Source organism: Stegodyphus dumicola, chromosome 6 (genome assembly GCF_044657685.1).
Source record: "Stegodyphus dumicola isolate Sdum_Otavi_A_Nest chromosome 6, ASM4465768v1".
Classification (NCBI taxonomy): Eukaryota; Metazoa; Arthropoda; class Arachnida; order Araneae; family Eresidae; genus Stegodyphus; species Stegodyphus dumicola.
In genome coordinates, this window is record NC_140773.1 from 63,772,382 (window position 1) to 63,792,381 (window position 20,000).

A 20,000-nucleotide genomic window follows, 5' to 3' on the forward strand; every position below is an offset into this window, starting at 1 on the left:
GTACTGCATATGCCAGGCATGGCCAAAGTGCGGCTCTCTAAGACTTCAATTCTTATGGCTCATGACCTTGAGGCTCTTTGGCACTTTAAATGAGACTTGCTCACAACAAACAGAGGTTTAATTTTTGACATATAATTGCCTTTTGAAATCGAAATAATGCAATGGAACTTTTTTATTAATTACTAATTTGCTTGAAGTAGATTATTTATGTAATATTTTAATTGATTTCAAGCTTTCTGCCACAAGTTTATTACCAGAATAAAAAACAGAATTGCAAATAATTCTATTTTTGCCAATTTCTATCACAGTCATATTACTTTTAGAGCAGATAAAGAGCATCAGGTCAGCACATAATACACCTTGCAAGGGCAGCAATTTAAAATTAATGCTCTCAAATGTTTTTACTCGGATCAATTTTATTTCAGTTTCTGCTTACATTCATTCTCTGCAAATTCCTTGCTTTACAACAATAATCGTTATCTATTTTCTTGAAAGATTTGCTATTCTTCCTAGGATACTAGTGTTACTCAATCTTTGAATAGCTGGGGTAACTACTGAAAGAAACTTGTTCACGGCAGAAAATCGCCGTCCATGTGGGAGCTCTTCTAATCCGAGGAAAATTTAGAAAACTGTGGATTTTACAGTTAGTCCTTTTACAAGTGAGCTTCAAAGTTAATTCCCCATTCTTAAGCATGTCAGTTTTATACACTTTTCTTCACATTTTTTTGCAATTACTCACACTAAAGTGCTGCAGTTACACTCTTTGCACCTGAAACACACTTTTTCCCATTTCACATCTTTTGCAATAATGCTTTGATAATCGTAGGTAAAATTTATCATTTACGTAACCAGTGGTTGAGCAAGGTAAAGTTTTTGGGGTGGTGGAGAGAAAAGATTTCATTGGATTGACAATGATTTCCATTCTGCTCAAAATTTTTAATTCATATTTTGTTAAGTGCCATCATTTGTTTTCCTCCCATATTACTTGATGTACTTTTTCATTTTAGCCCTCCACAAATATCACATTAGGCAACAGCCGGTGTGCATATAAGCATTCTGTACCACGCCACACTCATAGGGGAAAATCTGTACTTGTGATTGGACAGACTTTCCGATGACATCATTTTCTTTCGGCATAATCATGTTTAGATGGTATTTTTATGATTTTGTTTTAGACGAATGATGCGCATGAATGACACGGAAGCATGAAAACTGTTATTTGTTTCATTTGCAACAAAAACATTTAGCTGCAGCATTCTGCAGATGGCTTCCTGTTTCATGGAATTATACAATTATAAAATCTTTCAAGGATGTTGTTAATATCAGAAGCAATCTTAAGCACTTAGATGATATAAATAGCCGAGCTCATGAATTTAGTGCAAAAACTAAAAAACGACAATCTCAATCCAATTATAAAGGCATTGCGTGCTAGTAAGTATATTATTATTATTACTGCAATTTTGTTGCATTCTGTTCCTTTCATATTGCAAAAAATATTTTCTTTGCAAATGTTATATTATTTCCATGTTAATATCCATGCCTTTTTTAACATTCTGTTGCCTTAAGTGGAAGAAAAAAATGCATTCAGTATTGTCACTGAATTTAATACATGTATATAAGAAAAGAAACTTCATTCTCACTATTTTTATGGAAAGGTATAAAAGATATTACACATTAAAAAATGGGCAATATTCAAAAGGAATATTATTCAATTTAATATACATATCTCTATTTCTCTGTTCCAAATCTATATTTAGTCTAACTTCAAAAATAAATTTTACTTTTGCAGACTGATTATAAATATTGTGAATTCACTATGTTAGCTACCAATGTCCTTTTTGCTATTTCCGAAAACTGACTTGGCAGATGCAATCTTCGCAAGCTTGAGATGTTCAAGCTTTCGAAGATTGCATCTGCAGAGAATGGGTATATAATAAACATGAAATAATGAATTAGCAATCACAACACTTTTAATATGAATTGTTTTAAAGTAAGAATACATTTATTAAAAATCTCTGCACCTAATAATAATACAGATTTACGGAGTTAGCACAAGAAGAAAAAATACTTTTTCTTTCGAGGGGGGGGAATAAATTTTTTATATTAAATTCACCACACCAGTGTTGTAAGAAGTGTAATCTCATAGCAATAAAAATACAATGCACATAAAAATCGAAATGTAAACAAACCGTGTGGAGGTGTAACCTCGAGCCCAAGCAAAATCAAGGCATTACTTAGGGTAGAAGAAATGATGTCATCAAAAGCCATATCCAATCACGAGAAGAGATTTTTCCTAAGTGCATGGCACTGTACAGAATGCTTATATGCAGCCAGTGTTATGCTGTCTGCAGCCAGATGCTTCTCAAATTTTTTACCTCTTTATTTTGCAGTCTAGTGTAACTGAACCAGTTATCCTGGGTCTTGTACCTGCACTTCAATTAGTTGGTATTTTTGATTTTCTAAATCTTCAATCATCTTGTATGCCTGGCATACCCTTCATGAACAATAGCCCAAAGGAATGTTGTACTACTACCTATTCACTAAGCATTAAAAATTTCATGTAATGCATTGTGAAGTTCTGCTGAATTTTATCTCCATAAACATTTTGTTTTAAACTGTGATCCTTCATTTTATAAAGTGACCTCATATGCATACAGATTCCACTTCAAAGAAGCTCTTGTTTTCTAGAGAACTCAAGTAGACCTCTACTTTTGGACTTTTAGCTTTTAGATCACACAAACATATGCAACCTCTCTCGACTTTAATAGATTAATATTGAAGTTCATATAAGGAATGTAGAGCACATTTATTAAAACTGAATTTAAGATTTGTTGGCGCTATCATTAAATCTGGTTCTGCATCTTTAAACCTGGCATTAGAACTCTACATTCTTCAACTATTATGTAACATTCACAAACTGTTAGATACTTAATTGTACAAGATATCCTTCTAATTGTTTATGCCTGTATTTATTATTAGGATAATAACAAACTTTAGTACAGTCAAAAGTTTTTAATCCGGACTCCATAATCCGGACCTCAAAGCTACAAACTTTCTGCACATGCGCATATGCGTTTATGCATGCGCATAATACGTTTACGCATGCGCGTTTAATGTATAACGGATGGTATAAGCTAAGCTAAAATTATCTAATTAGCTAGTTCAGTTAATGTTGCAGATTGCATTGTTCCTTAATCTACTAATTGCATCCGGCTTATTATTTTTTGCAGACTGTTAGAGCAATTTTATAAAAGTAAGCTTGAACTTTCGATTATGTCAAAAAGAATTTCCGATTCTGGAGCTGCCAAAGTATTTACAAAGCGAAAGCATGTTTCAATGTTCATCAAACAAAAAGTGGAATTGCTGCAAAAAATGGATAAAGGCATATCCTTTGTTTCTATAACTATTCCAAAATCTGTTTATCAATTTCACGCTGCTCTGCAGGGGGGGGGGACGTCGTGGCGCGCAATGAACTGGAAGTTGATCTGTCAGCACAATCCTTATCTTCAAGGCAGATGTTTTTATTTTATTTGGCTTATAATTCCTTACTAAATGTAGTACAGTCAAAAGTCGTTAATCCAGACACCCATAATCCGGAATGATCTATAATCCAGACCTTAAAGCTACAGACTTTCTGCACATGCGTTAACGCATAATATGTTGGAAAATATAGCTTATTGTAAACCTTTTACGGCATCATCTCTACTCCTTGAAATGTTTATTTAGTTTAGTTCTTATTTTAAAGTAATATATTAGTTACTTCTACTTTTTCTTACTGCCACTGTTTGCGTTGAGAACGGACTGTTTCAGCCAAGGAGGTTAGAATAGAAGGAGGGAAGGTTCAACTCAAACGGTGAAGCTTAGCGGCCATCTTCCTGTTATCACCGTGACTTGTGCAAGGAAGTCTGTCATTGCAACATTTTTTTCTTTTCTTTTTGAAGCATGTCAGCTTGTATTGCATATGGATGCACAAATAGATTCTCGAAAAAAATTCCGGGCATTATTTTTCACACTTAAGTATTAATTTTCTTATTTTATGTAATATGACAACTATGTCAAAAAATATCACAATGTCATGTGGTTTTCTTTCCAGATGTGAAAAAAGAGGATTTAAAATAGGTTATTTAATATAACTATAATCAAAATATATTAAATACATTTTAATGTTTCTGTTGATAGCTGGTATCTTCGTTCCTTAAGATACAATGCTATATGGTAGGATTTAAATTGTAAAATTTGAAACTTTTAGTTAATTCGTTTTATAACTTTCATGAAAAGTAAGAAATCAATTGTTACTATTTTTATTAATTGTAAAGGTGTTAAATAAAGCAATGCTTTTCTTTATATATTAATTATTATTCATTTTTTTAAGTTAAGATAAACTGTTCTGTTGTTAAAAATTTTTTGCATAAACTTACAAATTTCTGGGCAGTATAGTGATAAAATTAAGTAAAATATTTACACCATTGAACATGTGGAAAGATGTATCCAAAAACTTATATAGGTGTATTCCTGTAATTCAACTTAATTAAAGGCAGTTTCTTTGAGATTACTAAATATGAAATGCGCATAAACTGAAATCAATGAATTCACATAAATCTGTTTTATTTTATTAAGATTTATTTTCTAACCTAAGCAAAACCGTGAAATATGCAGAAACATCATTTTTTAAAGGCTTTAATGTTATGCGCATGCATTTAGATTTCGAACTATTTCTTAATAATTTGCTGTACATAGTAAATTATGGATATCATCTTTATTACTTTAAAACAAAAATTCAACAATAGCGAGGGATTTCATTATAAATTTAACATATTTTTACTGGAAAATAAATGCACAGAACAGCTTAGAAACACGTACATATCACTGCCGTAATGCAATGTTTTGAAGTCACAAACATGGACGTCGCTTGTTCGGCGGAGTTTCATTCCCCGATAGTGGAGGAAACTGCGAACCCTCCCTCCTTCTATTCTAACCTCCTTGGTTTCAGCCTAATTGAGATTCAAAAACGAAACGTGATGTTACGTCATCTGAAAAGCCGATTCGTCCCGATAGCTGATTGGTTGCCGTGAGATGACGTCATTCCTACTTCTGCTATAAGTATCTCGCGTCGCTCTGGCTCAAATACTGGCTCTCCAAAAATACTGGCATTCAATACAAACAAATTGTCCTAAACAGAAATTATGCGGTTTCAAATGAAATTGGCTACACATTCAATAAGTCCATGATCAATGGTCAAGAAAGCACCTGAAATTTAAATTAAGTCCTTGAAAGCACTTAAATCTGGCCTAACTCCGCTTACAGTAGTTGAACACGAGGAATCGCCGCTAACTTATTTTAAATGCCGCCTTCATGAAGAACATGGATGCCGCCCACGGCAATCACTCACATTGTAGCCTCTGGAACCAAGGAACTTATTCTGGAAAGGTCATCTTGTATACAGGAACCAAGGAACTTATTCAGGAATAGTCATCTTGTGGACAGGAACCAAGGAACTTATTCACCGGATGGCACGCATCCTTCAAAAGGGGCTGGAAACCGCACACCCAAGAGCCAGGAACTAGAAGGGCTGAGCTTGGATATTGGATCATATCTTTACTGCTGGCTTTAGCTACTAGGAGCTCTTACGAGTATATTATCATTTTACCATAGGCCATAAAGTTAAAAATTTAAGAGGTGTATTTAAAAATACACCGCGCCCGAAGGCGAGATCAATAAATGAGAGAACTCATAAAATAAGTTTTGCTAAATTGCATATCATGGCATAGCATGGGTGATTATATAAATGGTGGCGAGAAGTCTAATCTTCTGGGTGAATCAAGAAGAGCAGAAACACGTGATCAGCGTCCGGCATTTAGATTGGTCGAGGAGTCAGAGTTCGAAAAATTAAGTTTTTTCTAGTTTTTGGAAATAAATAAAGTTCGAACATAGTAAAGCAACATCTATTTGTGAATTTAAGAGTCCTATGTCTTTTGAAACACTTGAAAATCTTCTAAACTTGCGATATAATCATTAAATGAATGGGAAATTGTAAAAGGCGAAAATGAGGTCATGTAGCTCACTAGTAAAAATCTAATGAGTGAGAGTAAGCACTTGGTGTTACCACAAACTTTGATTTTAAAACACACGATACGAAATATTAAAAATAAAAAGTAAAAATCTTGGTTAAATAAGTAGCAAAACGAAGAATTCATCGATGAAAAATTAAGTCCTAACTTTGCAAAGTTCATCTTTCTTGAATAGTAACTGCAGAAAAATAGTAATTTTTTTTTTTTTTTTTTTTTTTTTTTTTTTTTTTTTTTTTTACGTTATATACACTACCACCACTTAGAATTGTGGTGGATCGTTCGAGGTCTTTTCACTACATGCTCAATAGTAGGGTCATAGTCTGTAAGCGATTTAATAGCTTCATAGGGAGAATTTCTCATATCTTCAAAGAAGTTGTGTGCAGAAATTAGGATTTAGTCGTGAATTGGGTTGATATCCAGGTCTTTGTGAATTTCGCAGGAACCAGGGTGCGTTCACTATGCTACGTAAGATTTTGTTTTGAAGAACATTTAATTTTTGTCTGTCTATTTTTCGGGCAGTAGCACAGGCTGGAACTGCATACAGGATTATTGGGCGAATAAGTGAGATGTAGATATTTTTCTTGGTACGGAGGTTTAACTTAGAGATTCTTCCAATTAATGAGTAGAGAGCAATGAAAGCAGCGTTAGCCTTATTTGTAACATATTGAATATGACCTTTGAAATTTAGGGTTTTGTCAATATAGACACCTAAATATTTATAGGAGTTGGCAACAGGAATATCTTGGTTATTGAGTCGGATATTTATATTCACTGGAATATTTTTTCTGTATCTGCGGAAGAGAACTACGCAGCATTTATCAGTATTTAGTTTGATTTTCCAGTCTTGACAAAATTTGTTAATAATGTTGACTTGGAGCTGAAGTTTCTCTAAAGCCTTATTTGGACTTCGTGAACTGGTGAGGATGACTGTGTCGTCGGCATATTTGAGTATATTAGAATGAAAAGGTAGAGGCATATCATTTATGAATATTGTAAAAAGCTTCGGTCCTAAAATGCTGCCTTGAGCTACTCCACTGTAAATCACTTTGGTAAAAGGAAGTTAGATAGCTTATGAAGTAAGCCAGCATGCCACACTCGATCGAAAGCTTTTTCGAAATCGAGGAAGCATGCCGCTACTCCGTTCTTTTTTGTAAATTCTTGGGCAATAAATTCAACTAAATTTAAAATTTGATGTGTGGTAGTGTGGCCTTTGCGGAATCCAAATTGATGCTTGTCTATTAGATTAAGGCTTTCTAGATGATTGGTGAGCCGAGCACTAAGTACTCGTTCGAAAACTTTTCCAAGCGCTGGCAGAAGACTGATGGGTCTATAATTTTTTGCTAGCTTTGGATCTTTTCCTGGTTTCGGGATGGTAACAATGATCGAGTGTTTCCACTGCGATGGAAAGTAGCTGAGTCTAATACAAGCATTAAAAATATTTGTAATTAAGACTATGCATCTTCTATGTAAAGCTTGCAACGCTTCATTAGAAATCACATCATATCCTTTAGCTTTGCGCTTCTTTAATTTTTTAATAATTTGCTGAACTTCGTTTGGAGATGCAGGCGTAAAAAAATTAATGCTGGGACTGTTGAGGATGCTATTGACAGAGTAATTAATATCTTTTTCGTGATCAGAATTATTATTTTCATGTTGTTTAAAAATGTTTTCTAATTCTTTTGCATTCTTTTGCAGCAATGGAGTCTTCGAAGTGGTGAAATTTGCCCATGTGATACAGGGGGTGAATTTGATTGGGTGAAAGATTTCTGAGTGATTTAGCTACTTTCCAAACAGAGTTTGGGTAAAGATCCATGTTTTTTAGGAAATTATCCCACGAATTTGATCGATGGGTGGCGATGTCTTCCGAGCCAGAGCGACGCGAGATACTTATACCAGAAGTAGGCATGACGTCATCTCACGGCAACCAATCAGCTATCGGCACGATTCGGCTTTCCAGATGACGTAACATCACGTTTCGTTTTTGCATAATTAGGTTGAAACAGTCCGTTCTCAACACAAACAGTGGCAGTAAGAAAAAGAGGTAGAAGTAACTACTATATCCCATTAAAATAAGAACTAAGCCTAATAAACATTTCAAGGAGGAGAGATGATGCAGTAAAAGGGTTACAATAAGTCATATTTTCCAACAAATGCCCCCCCCACATCATCATCTCCGACCTGAAATAAAACTGAACGCCAGTATCTTTACAAAATTCAAAACAAGAATAAATAAATATCACAACTTCATTCAATTCAGAAATTTTTTTCAAGAAAAATTTTCCTTTAGGAACATCTTTCATTATTCAAAATTTTACCATAACAAGAAAGTCCAACATGTTACAAAACAACACAAAGACATACGTATGATCATACACTCAATACTTTTACCCACAGCCCTGATCAATCATACAACATTCTACACTATACAGTTTTACCTTTACCTAATATTCATCATAATATGACTTATAACATATCATTTTCAAATAAACAAAACTCTTAATTTAAATATACGCAAAAACAAGTTTCATAAGAAAATTGTTCTACAAAATCTTATCAGGTTATGCTTAGTCAGCGGTTTTGTCATGGGATCAGCCAGATTATCTTTACTTGGAACATATTTTAAATCAAAAATTTCCCTGTTCAATAGATCACGAATGAAAAATAGTTTTATATCTATATGTTTTGTCCTTGAGTTTTCAATGGGTGATTTTGTAAAACATATAGCAACCATGTTATCTGCAAACAATATTGGTCTTGAAACATAGTTACTTGCAATTTTAAACTGAATGCATTCATCATAAATGTTTTTAAACCAAACTAATTCTTTTGCTGATTCAGTCATGGAGATAAATTCAGGCTCCATAGTAGAAAAACTCACCCCCTTTCTTTAAATGTACGCCAAGATACAGGTGATTCTCCCAACAAAGCTATTTGTCCACCAATAGACACCATATCATCCTTGCTTGACGCAAAATCCGTATCTGAATATATATTGAGCTTCAGTTCCTTGCATACCAGTTTAAGTTTGTGCTGTCTGGTATTGGAAACGTATCCTAAAAGTTTAAGTAATCCTTCCCAGTGAAACTTACCAGGATTGCTTTGGAACTGAGAAAATATATTAACAGCATAAGCTATATCCGGACGAGTACGATTGCAAAGAAACGAGAGACATCCCAAAACATTTCTATAAGGATAGTTCATCATTTCAGTCATTTCTTCTTGTGTACTGGGACTTTGAGACTTTTATTTTCACACCTTTAACTATTTCACATCTTTAACGAGTATTTCACACCTTTAACTATTGGAAGGGAAGTAATTTGTATTTTAAAAGACTTGAATCGATCAACTATGTCTTCTATATATAATTGTTGATGAATTAAAACACTATTGTTCTCATATTCAAATTCCACACCCAAAAGCTTTCTTGTTTTACCTAAAATTTTCAAATCAAAACGGGAATTCAGGACTTTTAATATCTTTTTAGCCTGAACTTCACTATGTCCAAACACAACAATATCATCAACATAAACCAACAGAATGACAAAATCTTTAAAACGATAGACACAATTACACCACTCAAACTTGATAAACCCTAGGTTACATAGCGTTCTATCCAACTCGTAGTACCATAATCGCCCACTCTGATGCAGAACATACAAGGCTCTATCTAAACGACACACAAAAGTTCTTTATCTCGCTCTACAAAACCCTGAGGTTGGGACATGTAAATTTCCTCTGATAAGGGAGCTTAGAGATAGGCACTTTTTACGTCGCATTGTATATTTGCCCATCCAAGGTGTGCAACTAAAAGAGAGAAAAAGAGCCTTATTACTGAAAAGTTAACTACAGAAGAGTAGGTTTCATCAGAGGTATCGTATTTAATTTGCCGATAACCCTGAGCCACTAAACGAGCTATAAAACGAACAATGTTTCCAAATTCGTCACGTTCAGTGTTGAAAATCCACCTGCAACCTAGTGGACTCTTGTCTTTAGGAAGTGGAACAAGATGCCATACCTTATGCTTTCGCATGTTGGCCATTTCCTCTTCCATTGCCTCTATCCATTTAAGCTTTTCTCTGGATTTCATTGCCTGGTTATAAGTGTTTGGAATTGAAACCTCTAGTCAGCTATCTCGGATATATGACGTTGAAGGAGTGTCAGTTGGGTCGATTTCACCACTATAAGTATTGCTTCCCTTAAAATCAAACAAGGTAGGATCATACTGAATATTATGTTCAGTGCAATACCTTTCTACATCATTTGGTGATCGCAGTCTTTGATTAGACCCCCTCTCAAAATAGTACACATCCGTACGAGTGCCGTCTGGCCTTGGAACAGGTTTACGAAGCCAAGTTACTTGTCTCAATGTAGATTGAGTGTCAGTGCCAGTTGTAGAAGAAGGTACATTGGTATCGGTTCTTTCCTCTAATTTCAGGAAAATAGCCAACAGGAGTATCAGTAGATTGGAACTCTATCCTTTCTTCAGATTCCAAATCAGGAAGGGTGCCCAGTGCAGCTCCACTGCCACTTTTCTGCATTCCAATTGACTCTTTAAAAGTAGCATTTAAGGTTTCTACTACTTTTGCTCATTTTCCAACCAAATCTTGTACCCTTTTGTTTGTACACTGTACCCAATCAATCGGCCCTTCGTCGCCTTTGGATCAAGCTTAGAATTTCTTTTAGCCTTTGGAATTCCCACATAGGCAATCGTTCCAAATGCCTTAAGTTGACGTACTGATGGTTTCCGCTTAGTGTACAATTCGAATGGGGTTCTATCTTGGCCCTTATGACAAATTCTATTAAATGAATATGCAAAATACATTACTGCATCTGACCAAAATTCAGGACTCATTCCACTATCGTGTAAAATTGCACGTACATTGTTGAGAGCTGTTTGATTGAATCTCTCACAAACTCCATTCTGTTCTGAAGTATATACATCTGTAAATTCGTGCTTTACACCATTTTTATTACAATATGACCTGAATTGTTCATTATCATATTCTCGTCCATTATCAGTCCTAAAGTATTTCAACTTAAGGTTCAAAGATCTTTATGCACGTGCTATATACCTTTCAAATACTTCAAACACTTGACTTTTCTGTACAATGGGGTACACTACCACATAACGAAAATATTCGTCAATAAAGGAAACAAAATAACGTTCACTATTCCTACCTGGAATGTTAATAGGGCCCCATGCATCAGAAAAAACCCTTTCAAGCGGCCTCTTTACTTGAATACCTTCTAAGGGTCTATAGGAAATTTGTCTTTGCTTATTGATTTGGCAATGTTCACAAAACAAATTAGGTGAGTGCTTTAACACAGGAAGACCTTGAATTGAATGTCTAGTCAGCTATCTCAGATATATGACGTTGAAGGAGTGCCAGTTGGGTCGATTTCACCACTATAAGTATTGTTTCCCTTAAAATCAAACAAGGTAGGATCATACTGAATATTATGTTCAGTGCAATACCTTTCTACATCATTTGGTGATCGTAGTCTTTGATTAGACCCCCTCTCAAAATAGTACACATTCGTACAAGTGCCGTCTGGCCTTGGAACAGGTTTACGAAGCCAAGTTACTTGTCTCAATGTAAATTGAGTGTCAGTGCCAGTTGTAGAAAAAGGTACACTGCTCAAAAAAAAAAAAAAAAAAAAAAAAAGGGGGGGGGGACAGTGCTATATCTCCCGTTCTATTGGGCCGATTGACAAAATTCAAATTGCGTTTTTCATGTCTAGAAAGCGCGACTTAGGATATATATTAGATTTATATATAGCAGTATTCTAACATAGGTATTTTGACACAAAATCGGACTTTTTCTGAAATAACATACCAATTTTTTTCCATATTTCGATTTTACGTCTCAAATTATACCAGAATACCAAGTTTTGTAAAAATCTTACGAGTAGTTTTTAAAATATTAGCTCTCAAAATTTTAGCTCCTCAATGTTAATTGAATTTGGCAAATATTTATTAATATCTCTTTTTTTATTAAACTTTTTTGATTTTTTTCTCTCACATTTCAAAATTTAGGTTCATTCCAAATAAAATTTATCCATTTTTTGTGTTTTATTTTTAAAATTTCTAATTTTAAATAATTTTTATAAATTTTTCGAAAAAAGCTTTGAGTCAAAAACAGATCTCTACAAGCTTTTTCTTCCATTACGTGTTGTGCATTCAGTTGCATCAGCGTAAATTCTATAATCTATTTTTTATTACACTCTTATTACTTTATTAACATACAGTGAATATATACTAAACCTTTTACTTCAGCTTCAGTAATTCGGAATTTTTGACGGAAATGTTGTCGGAACTAGGACTTGGAAGATAAGTCAAATTGAATATTTCGATAATTCAATAAATTCATGGTCGAAGTTTCAATATTTTATTTTCGGAGGGAGGGGAAATTTTTTCAGTTTTGGTCTAATATCCTAAGTATATTTGCTTCGCTTCTTTATTTTTTCCATAAAAGCGAAAATCTTACTCATGGTATACATATAACGCATAGCTTCAAATTAAAATTTAATAATATACAGGGTGGTTATAATTAAAATTTCACTTTGAAACGGTCATAAAAGGAAAACTACTGGATCAAGTGTTATCAAACTTTGTAACCGTGTAAAGGATGTGATGGGAATTTATTTTCCGCGAAAAAAAGAAAGTTGGAAACCTCACCACCAGGGAAAATGGCGCTGTATGCAATATTGTTAAACGAAATATGGATCGGAATCTAACTTAACCTTTTGTTACACGGGTTTAATATGTTGTATACCCTTAAGAAACTTTGAAGTAGGCAAATTACAATTTAAAGGCGTTAAATTCGATAAAAGTCGAGTGCGCCATCCGTGTAAGTGAGAAATTCGTCCGTGAAAACCACGAATTAGCGATTAGAAAATGTGAGATCGCAAATCACTCGCACAACTGCGTACAATCTGGAAATCGTTTTCTTACAGATCGCTAATTAGTAATTTTTGAAGTCTGAATTCGGCACTAAAACATGAAGATACTGATTCAAAACGCTTTTAATCGATTTGGGCCAAAGAAATCTCTCATGTTATCTATCTAGTTCCATTGCATTCTCCTACTGCATTCGATTGCATAGCAGTCATTCCACACCGTTTAGTGTTGAATGACAGCTAGTATTATAACTGAACCATTTTTCTCTGAAGAGCAGTCGACAGCTGGACCACTGTGATTGCAGCTCACTTAGAATCAATGTTAAAATGTTTCGTGATACATGAACTGCAGTAACGTGGCATTTTAGATACTACGATTTTTATGCAGGGCTGGGCCCCACCTCGCGTGTGTCGCACAGTTACTTAGGCAACATTTCACGAATGAAAGTCTTATAAGGCAACACTTCCCCTCTTCCCACCAGACCTCAACCTCTGTGACTCTTGGCTATGAGGTTATCTCAAAAGCACTGTTTATGGTGATAATCTAAACAATTTGGTAGAAATGAAAAATGTGATACACTGACATGCCCGTAACATTCCTCCTGATATGCTAAGAGCTGCTGTCGAGAATGCAGTAACAGGATTTAACTTACTTTCGGAAAATGCTGGACGCTACATTGAACCTGCTTTGTAACACGTTTTGGAAAATATTAAACGCATTTTCAACAGATTTTTTCGTGTCTTATTTCATTTAACAATATTGTATACAGCGCCATTTTCCCCCTGGTGGTGAGTTTTTGAACTCTTTTTTTTTCCGCGGAAAATAAATTCTCATAACCCCCTTTACACGATTCCCAAGTTTGATAACATTTGGTCTGGTAGTTTTCCTTTTATGACCATTTCAAATTGAAACTGTAATTATAACCACCATGTAAATTAAACTTTAAAAGTTTGACAGTTTGGTTCAAGTCCCAGCTTTAAATATATATATATATATATAAATATAATCTTTTATATTAATCTTCTTAGAAAAAATGTTTTAAGAAGCTAATTTTTCCCTCGCGTTATAGATTGTATAAAAAAACATAATCTTTAATATGATTTAGATTGTTTCAGCCGATATAAGAATCGGGTCACTCGGTGGTGAAGAATAAACACTGCTGGACTGTTTTATTTCTTTGTCATTTAGCAAAAAATCTTTTAATTAAAATATTTATCCTTTGGACTTTGCTCTATACTTTGTTTATAGTTAAAATGTCTAGAAAATGAAAAGCTGCCTTCAGCTGAAACACAGTTGATGCAATTGATATTTTAAAAAATTGACAAGAATGCAAAATTTATGAAAATCTAGCAATCGAAAAATCTTAATTTTCTTGAGTGAGCACTTAAAATAACTGTAGAAGGAAAGAAGAAAATTAGGGAGAAAAGCAAGCAAAAATTTGCAGGGAAAATTTGGCTCTTAGACATACCAAGATGTTTAAAAAAGTTGGACGCTTTTGAATATACTTTCAGGTTACTTCAAAGAATTTAGGCGTTCAAAGAGAAAACACTTGGGCGTGTACACCAGCAAATACCATCAATTGAGCTTGTGTTATCAGAAAAGACAAAAACGATATCATTGCAGATTAAAGTGAAGAGCGACTGGTTTTAAACTATATGGTTGTATAAATTTAAATTACGTTATAGAACATCATATCGTACCATAAATGGAGAATCCCATGATTTTCTCAGTCGAATTATTTGAAGATTCAGGAGTTTATCCAGTATTGTATGTGAATGTCACCTAAAGGCGTTTTTTTTCCCTCCTGATGAAACAGCGGCCGAGCGGTAAAGTCGCTGAACTCTGGTAGTTCGGTCCGAATTTCAAATCCCGCAAACGGGCTGGCTGCATGGGCGTTTTCGTGGTTTTCCCCGTGTGTAACGTGAATGCGAGCCAGTTTTCCTTAGAAAGTCCTCCACGAAAGCATCCCTCCTCTTAGGCAGATAGCCCTAGTGTGCTTTGTCATAATTAAATAAACCAAAATCTCTTGATGAAACCAGTCTTTTCTTTCATCTCATACCTTCAAAATGTTTAGCCTCTAAAGACTGATAAAGGTTCTGACCAAATATTGATGAAATGGATTGAATTGGATTATTAAGTTACGTCAAAGCAGGGTTATCTGCCTAAAAGGAAGGATGCCTTTGTGAAGAACTTTCAAAGGAAAAGCAGCTGGTATACACGGTACACATGAGCAAATTGACAAAAACACCCATGCAACCAGCCCGTTTACCGGGATTCGAACCCCGGAGTGAACTACCAGTGTTCAGCGACTTTACCACTCGGCCGTTTGTGGGCCTTTATGAAATGGAAGGCGATAACTTTATTTAAAATGATTGTCAGAAATATCAAGATATTTCGAAAAGTTGGATATTTTTTAATATACTTGCGGAATGCCTAAAGAAAAAGAGCAAGAATAAAGTAGAATGCCTGAAGACAAAGAGAAGAATAAATAAATTTTTGGGTAAAATTTAGTATTTGTACTTTTTTTAATTTAAAACTTTTTAATCTTATGATATTTGATTCTTACGATTTCAAAAATAAAATATTTGACTAAAATATGAATAACTTTTAAGAAACCAAATGTAGGATAAAATTGTGTAAAGCAATGGGCACAATGATAAAACTGTTTAAAGCAGTGTATGCAAGTCATCCTAAGTTAAAATGTCGGTTATACATCTCTCTTATTTGTGTATATATTTTCTGAACGGAACATTGAAAGGCTTGTTAACTGTGCTTTACTGTATTTGCTCTTTTAATATATGCAGTTTTCAAACGCATCGTAGTCTGGGTTGCAAAGTATTCCTCCGAAAGAAACGCAATTCAAATAAACAAAATCAAATTCTGGAAAATTTATATAAAATGCTCAGTTCGAAGGAATAAATAGAAAATTTTAAAACAATTATCTGAAGAGACAATGCAACACAAACAATTGAAATAAAAGTATAAGAATTTAAAAATTACCTAAAATAATAACTATGACAAAATATATATATAAAGAAAACTATTTGAAAAAAAATAAACGTTGCACCTTTATTTACGCAGTTCGAATAGGTAAATAGAAATTTTTAAAACTGTTATTCGAAAAAAAAAAACCATGCAACTTAAACAATTAAAATGAAATTCGAAAAAGAAAAAATTACTTAAAATAATAAGTTATAATTAAAAATACAATATAAAGAATATTATTTGGAAAAAAAGGAACGATGGTGACTTTTTTTCCTCTCACGGGAAAGGAAACTAGGTTGCCATATATTAAGAAGTTCGCCAAGTGAACTATTCTTGGCGCAAACTGACAAAATAGTGCCAATACAAATTTGTGAATTTCTCGGTAAATTTCGCTCCAAATTTTACAAAATTTCATATTTAGGAGTAATTTGAGTCGTAGAATCGAAATATGTAAAAAAATTGGTATGTTATTTCAGAAAAAGTCCGATTTTGTGTCAAAATACCTATGTTAGAATAGTGCTATATATAAATCTAATATATATCCTAAGTCGCGCTTTCGAAACATGAAGAACGCAGTTTGAATTTTGTCAATCGGCCCAGTAGATCGGGAGATATAGGACTGTCCTTTTTTTTTTTTTTTTTTTTTTTTTTTTTTTGGAGCAGTGTACATTGGTATCGGTTCTTTCCTCTAATTTCAGGAAAATAGCCAACTGGAGTACCAGTAGATTGGAACTCTATCCTTTCTTCAGATTCCAAATCAGGAAGGGTGCTCAGTGCAGCTCCACTGCCACTTTTCTGCATTCCAATTGACTCTTTAAAAGTAGCATTTAAGGTTTCTACTACCTTTTGCTCATTTTGCAACCAAATCTTGTACTCTTTTGTTTGTACACTGTACCCAATCAATCGGCCCTTCGTTGCCTTTGGATCAAGCTTAGAATTTCTTTTAGCCTTTGGAATTCCCACATAGGCAATCGTTCCAAATGCCTTAAGTTGACGTACTGATGGTTTCCGCTTAGTGTACAATTCGAATGGGGTTCTATCTTGGCCCTTATGAAAAATTCTATTAAATGAATATGCAAAATACATTACTGCATCTGACCAAAATTCAGGACTCATTCCACTATCGTGTAAAATTGCACGTACATTGTTGAGAGCTGTTTGATTGAATCTCTCACAAACTCCATTCTGTTCTGAAGTATATACATCTGTAAATTCATGCTTTACACCATTTTTATTACAATATGACCTGAATTGTTCATAATCATATTCTCGTCCATTATCAGTCCTAAAGTATTTCAACTTAAGGTTCAAAGATCTTTATGCACGTGCTATATGCCTTTCAAATACTTCAAACACCTGACTTTTCTCTACAATGGGGTACACTACAACATAACGAGAATATTCGTCAATAAAGGAAACAAAATAACATTCACTATTCCTACCTGGAATGTTAATAGGGCCCCATGCATCAGAAAAAACCCTTTCAAGCGGCCTCTTTACTTGAATACCTTCTAAGGGTCTATAGGAAATTCGTCTTTGCTTATTGATTTGGCAATGTTCACAAAACAAATTAGGTGAGTGCTTTAACACAGGAAGACCTTGAATTGAATGTCTCTTACTAGTCCTGACAATAGCACCATAATTTATATGACCAAACAGACCATGCCATAATTCACTATTGTTATGCTGAACTGTGGATGCCTCAAACTTTACAGATTTGCCCCCCTTTTTCACTATTTTCGGGAATACATGATAGTTACTTCCTATCAACTTAGCTTAGTACAAGGTTTCATTTTCATCATCAGTAACTTTAATTTGCCCATTTTTACCGTAAAAGCTTGCTCCATTGATATCCACCTTAGGTCCAGATATTAAATTTCGTCTCAGTTCAGGTGAGTATAAAACATCTTTAAGCAAAATAACTGTATCCCCAAATTTCATTTTAACAGTACCCTTCCCATGAATTGGAAAAGTTACCCCATCAATAGCTACTAGCATATTCTCATTTTTCACAGGAGAAAAAGTATCAAACAATTCACGATTTTTACAAAAATAATGAGATGCAGCAGCATCAAAAATCCAACTATCATCATTTTCCTTTAAGTTGTTAACATTAGCTTGAGCTATAAAATGGGACTGAGCATGGGAATTATTTTTACCTTTACACAGCTTGGGTTTATTCTTACATTTAGGAGATGTTTTATTACTACTAGATAGAGCTGAGGAAACAGAAGAAGTAGGCGAGGGTGATCTGGAAAAATTACCTTTCATTCTACAGTATTTTTGAATATGACCTGAACGGCCACATTTATAACACTTGAGCCCTTTAATCTGCTTAAATTTGGGTTCACAGTGAGTATTTGGACTTCTATAATCTTAATGGAATTTTCCTTATCTATCTCTCTTAAACCAAGACGTGTTTCCTCTGCTAGTATTTCAAGTTCAACATTTTTAAATATGAACTTTTCATCTGGCCACCTCAAAACATTCTGAACTACTTGATCATATTTATCTGGAAGGAGCCTAAGAAACTGAAAACATATGTATACATCTCTTACAGCCTGATTAATATCAGCTAACTGTTCAGTTATGCGTTTTAATCTAGAAGAAAAGAAACTAATACTTTCATTTGGCTTAATTTTACAATTTAAGAACTCTGAGAAGCAGGACATATGTCTAGATCGATAATGTGGCTAGAAGTATTTGGCAAGCGTATTCCATGCCACTACCGGGTCATCAATTTCACTTATCAAGTTTCTATATTCAGGGCTTACATTCATATAAAATAAAGATAATGCCAAACGACTTCTATTTTGATAGTCAGCAAAAATTTCTTTTGTAATACCCTTAACATCATTTAAATCAGGACATTTTTCAATACCTTTGACCAAAAGCCATGCATTTTTCTCATTTAAAACAAACTTCATATCTTTAGACCATGTAAAGTAATTACATGCCTCAAGTTTAGCAATATTATGCATAACATTAACAGTAGCCATATTTGAATTTCAACAAAAACCTCCAACCAATCTCTTAAGTCCTAAATTAACTTTAAACTTCAAAAGTCTGCACTAAAAATAACTCAGGGGGTGGGCCCATAACCAAAATGATGCTAAAGCAAAGTTTAAAGTTTATAAAATTAAACATTTAGCAGTAGTAGCAATAAAAGCTCCCTGAGATTATATGTTGTGCAGACATTGAAGACAATAAAGAGATTTCAAACTTAACCAATTTATTAACAATAAAAAAAAAAAAAAAAAACCACACAAAGAATAAATTTAAGCAATATCAGAGTCCTAGAAAAAAATATAATATAACCATCATTTTCAAACTTTCATTCATCAAATAATATTTTACCTAGTCTCCAAAAATACTGGCATTCAATACAAACAAATTGTCCTAAACAGAAATTATGCGGTTTCATATGAAATTGGCTACACATTCAATAAGTCCATGATCAATGGTCAAGAAAGCACCTGAAATTTAAATTAAGTCCTTGAAAGCACTTAAATCTGGCCTAACTCCGCTTACAGTAGTTGAACACGAGGAATCGCCGCTAACTTATTTTAATGCCGCCTTCATGAAGAACATGGATGCCGCCCACGGCAATCACTCACATTGTAGCCTCTGGAATCAAGGAACTTATTCTGGAAAGGTCATCTTGTATACAGGAACCAAGGAACTTATTCAGGAATAGTCATCTTGTGGACAGGAACCAAGGAACTTATTCAGGAATAGTCATCTTGTGGACAGGAACCAAGGAACTTATTCACCGGACTGCACGCATCCTTCAAAAGGGGCTGGAAACCGCACACCCAAGAGCCAGGAAAGCAGGAACTAGAAGGGCTGAGCTTTTGGATCTTGGATCATATCTTTACTGCTCGCTTTAGCTGCTAGGAGCTCGAGCCAGAGCGACGCGAGATACTTATACCAGAAGTAGGCATGACGTCATTTCACGGCAACCAATCAGCTGTCGGCACGATTCGGCTTTCCAGATGACGTAACATCACGTTTCGTTTTTGCATCTTAATTAGGTTGAAACAGTC

General features: G+C 34.3%; 1 protein-coding gene across 7 annotated transcripts in view; it reads right to left on the reverse strand.

The window, feature by feature from the left end:
* Positions 1 to 20,000, reverse strand: part of Camta (Calmodulin-binding transcription activator) — a 360,727-nt gene that overhangs the window by 99,756 nt on the left and 240,971 nt on the right. The window lies entirely within an intron of this gene.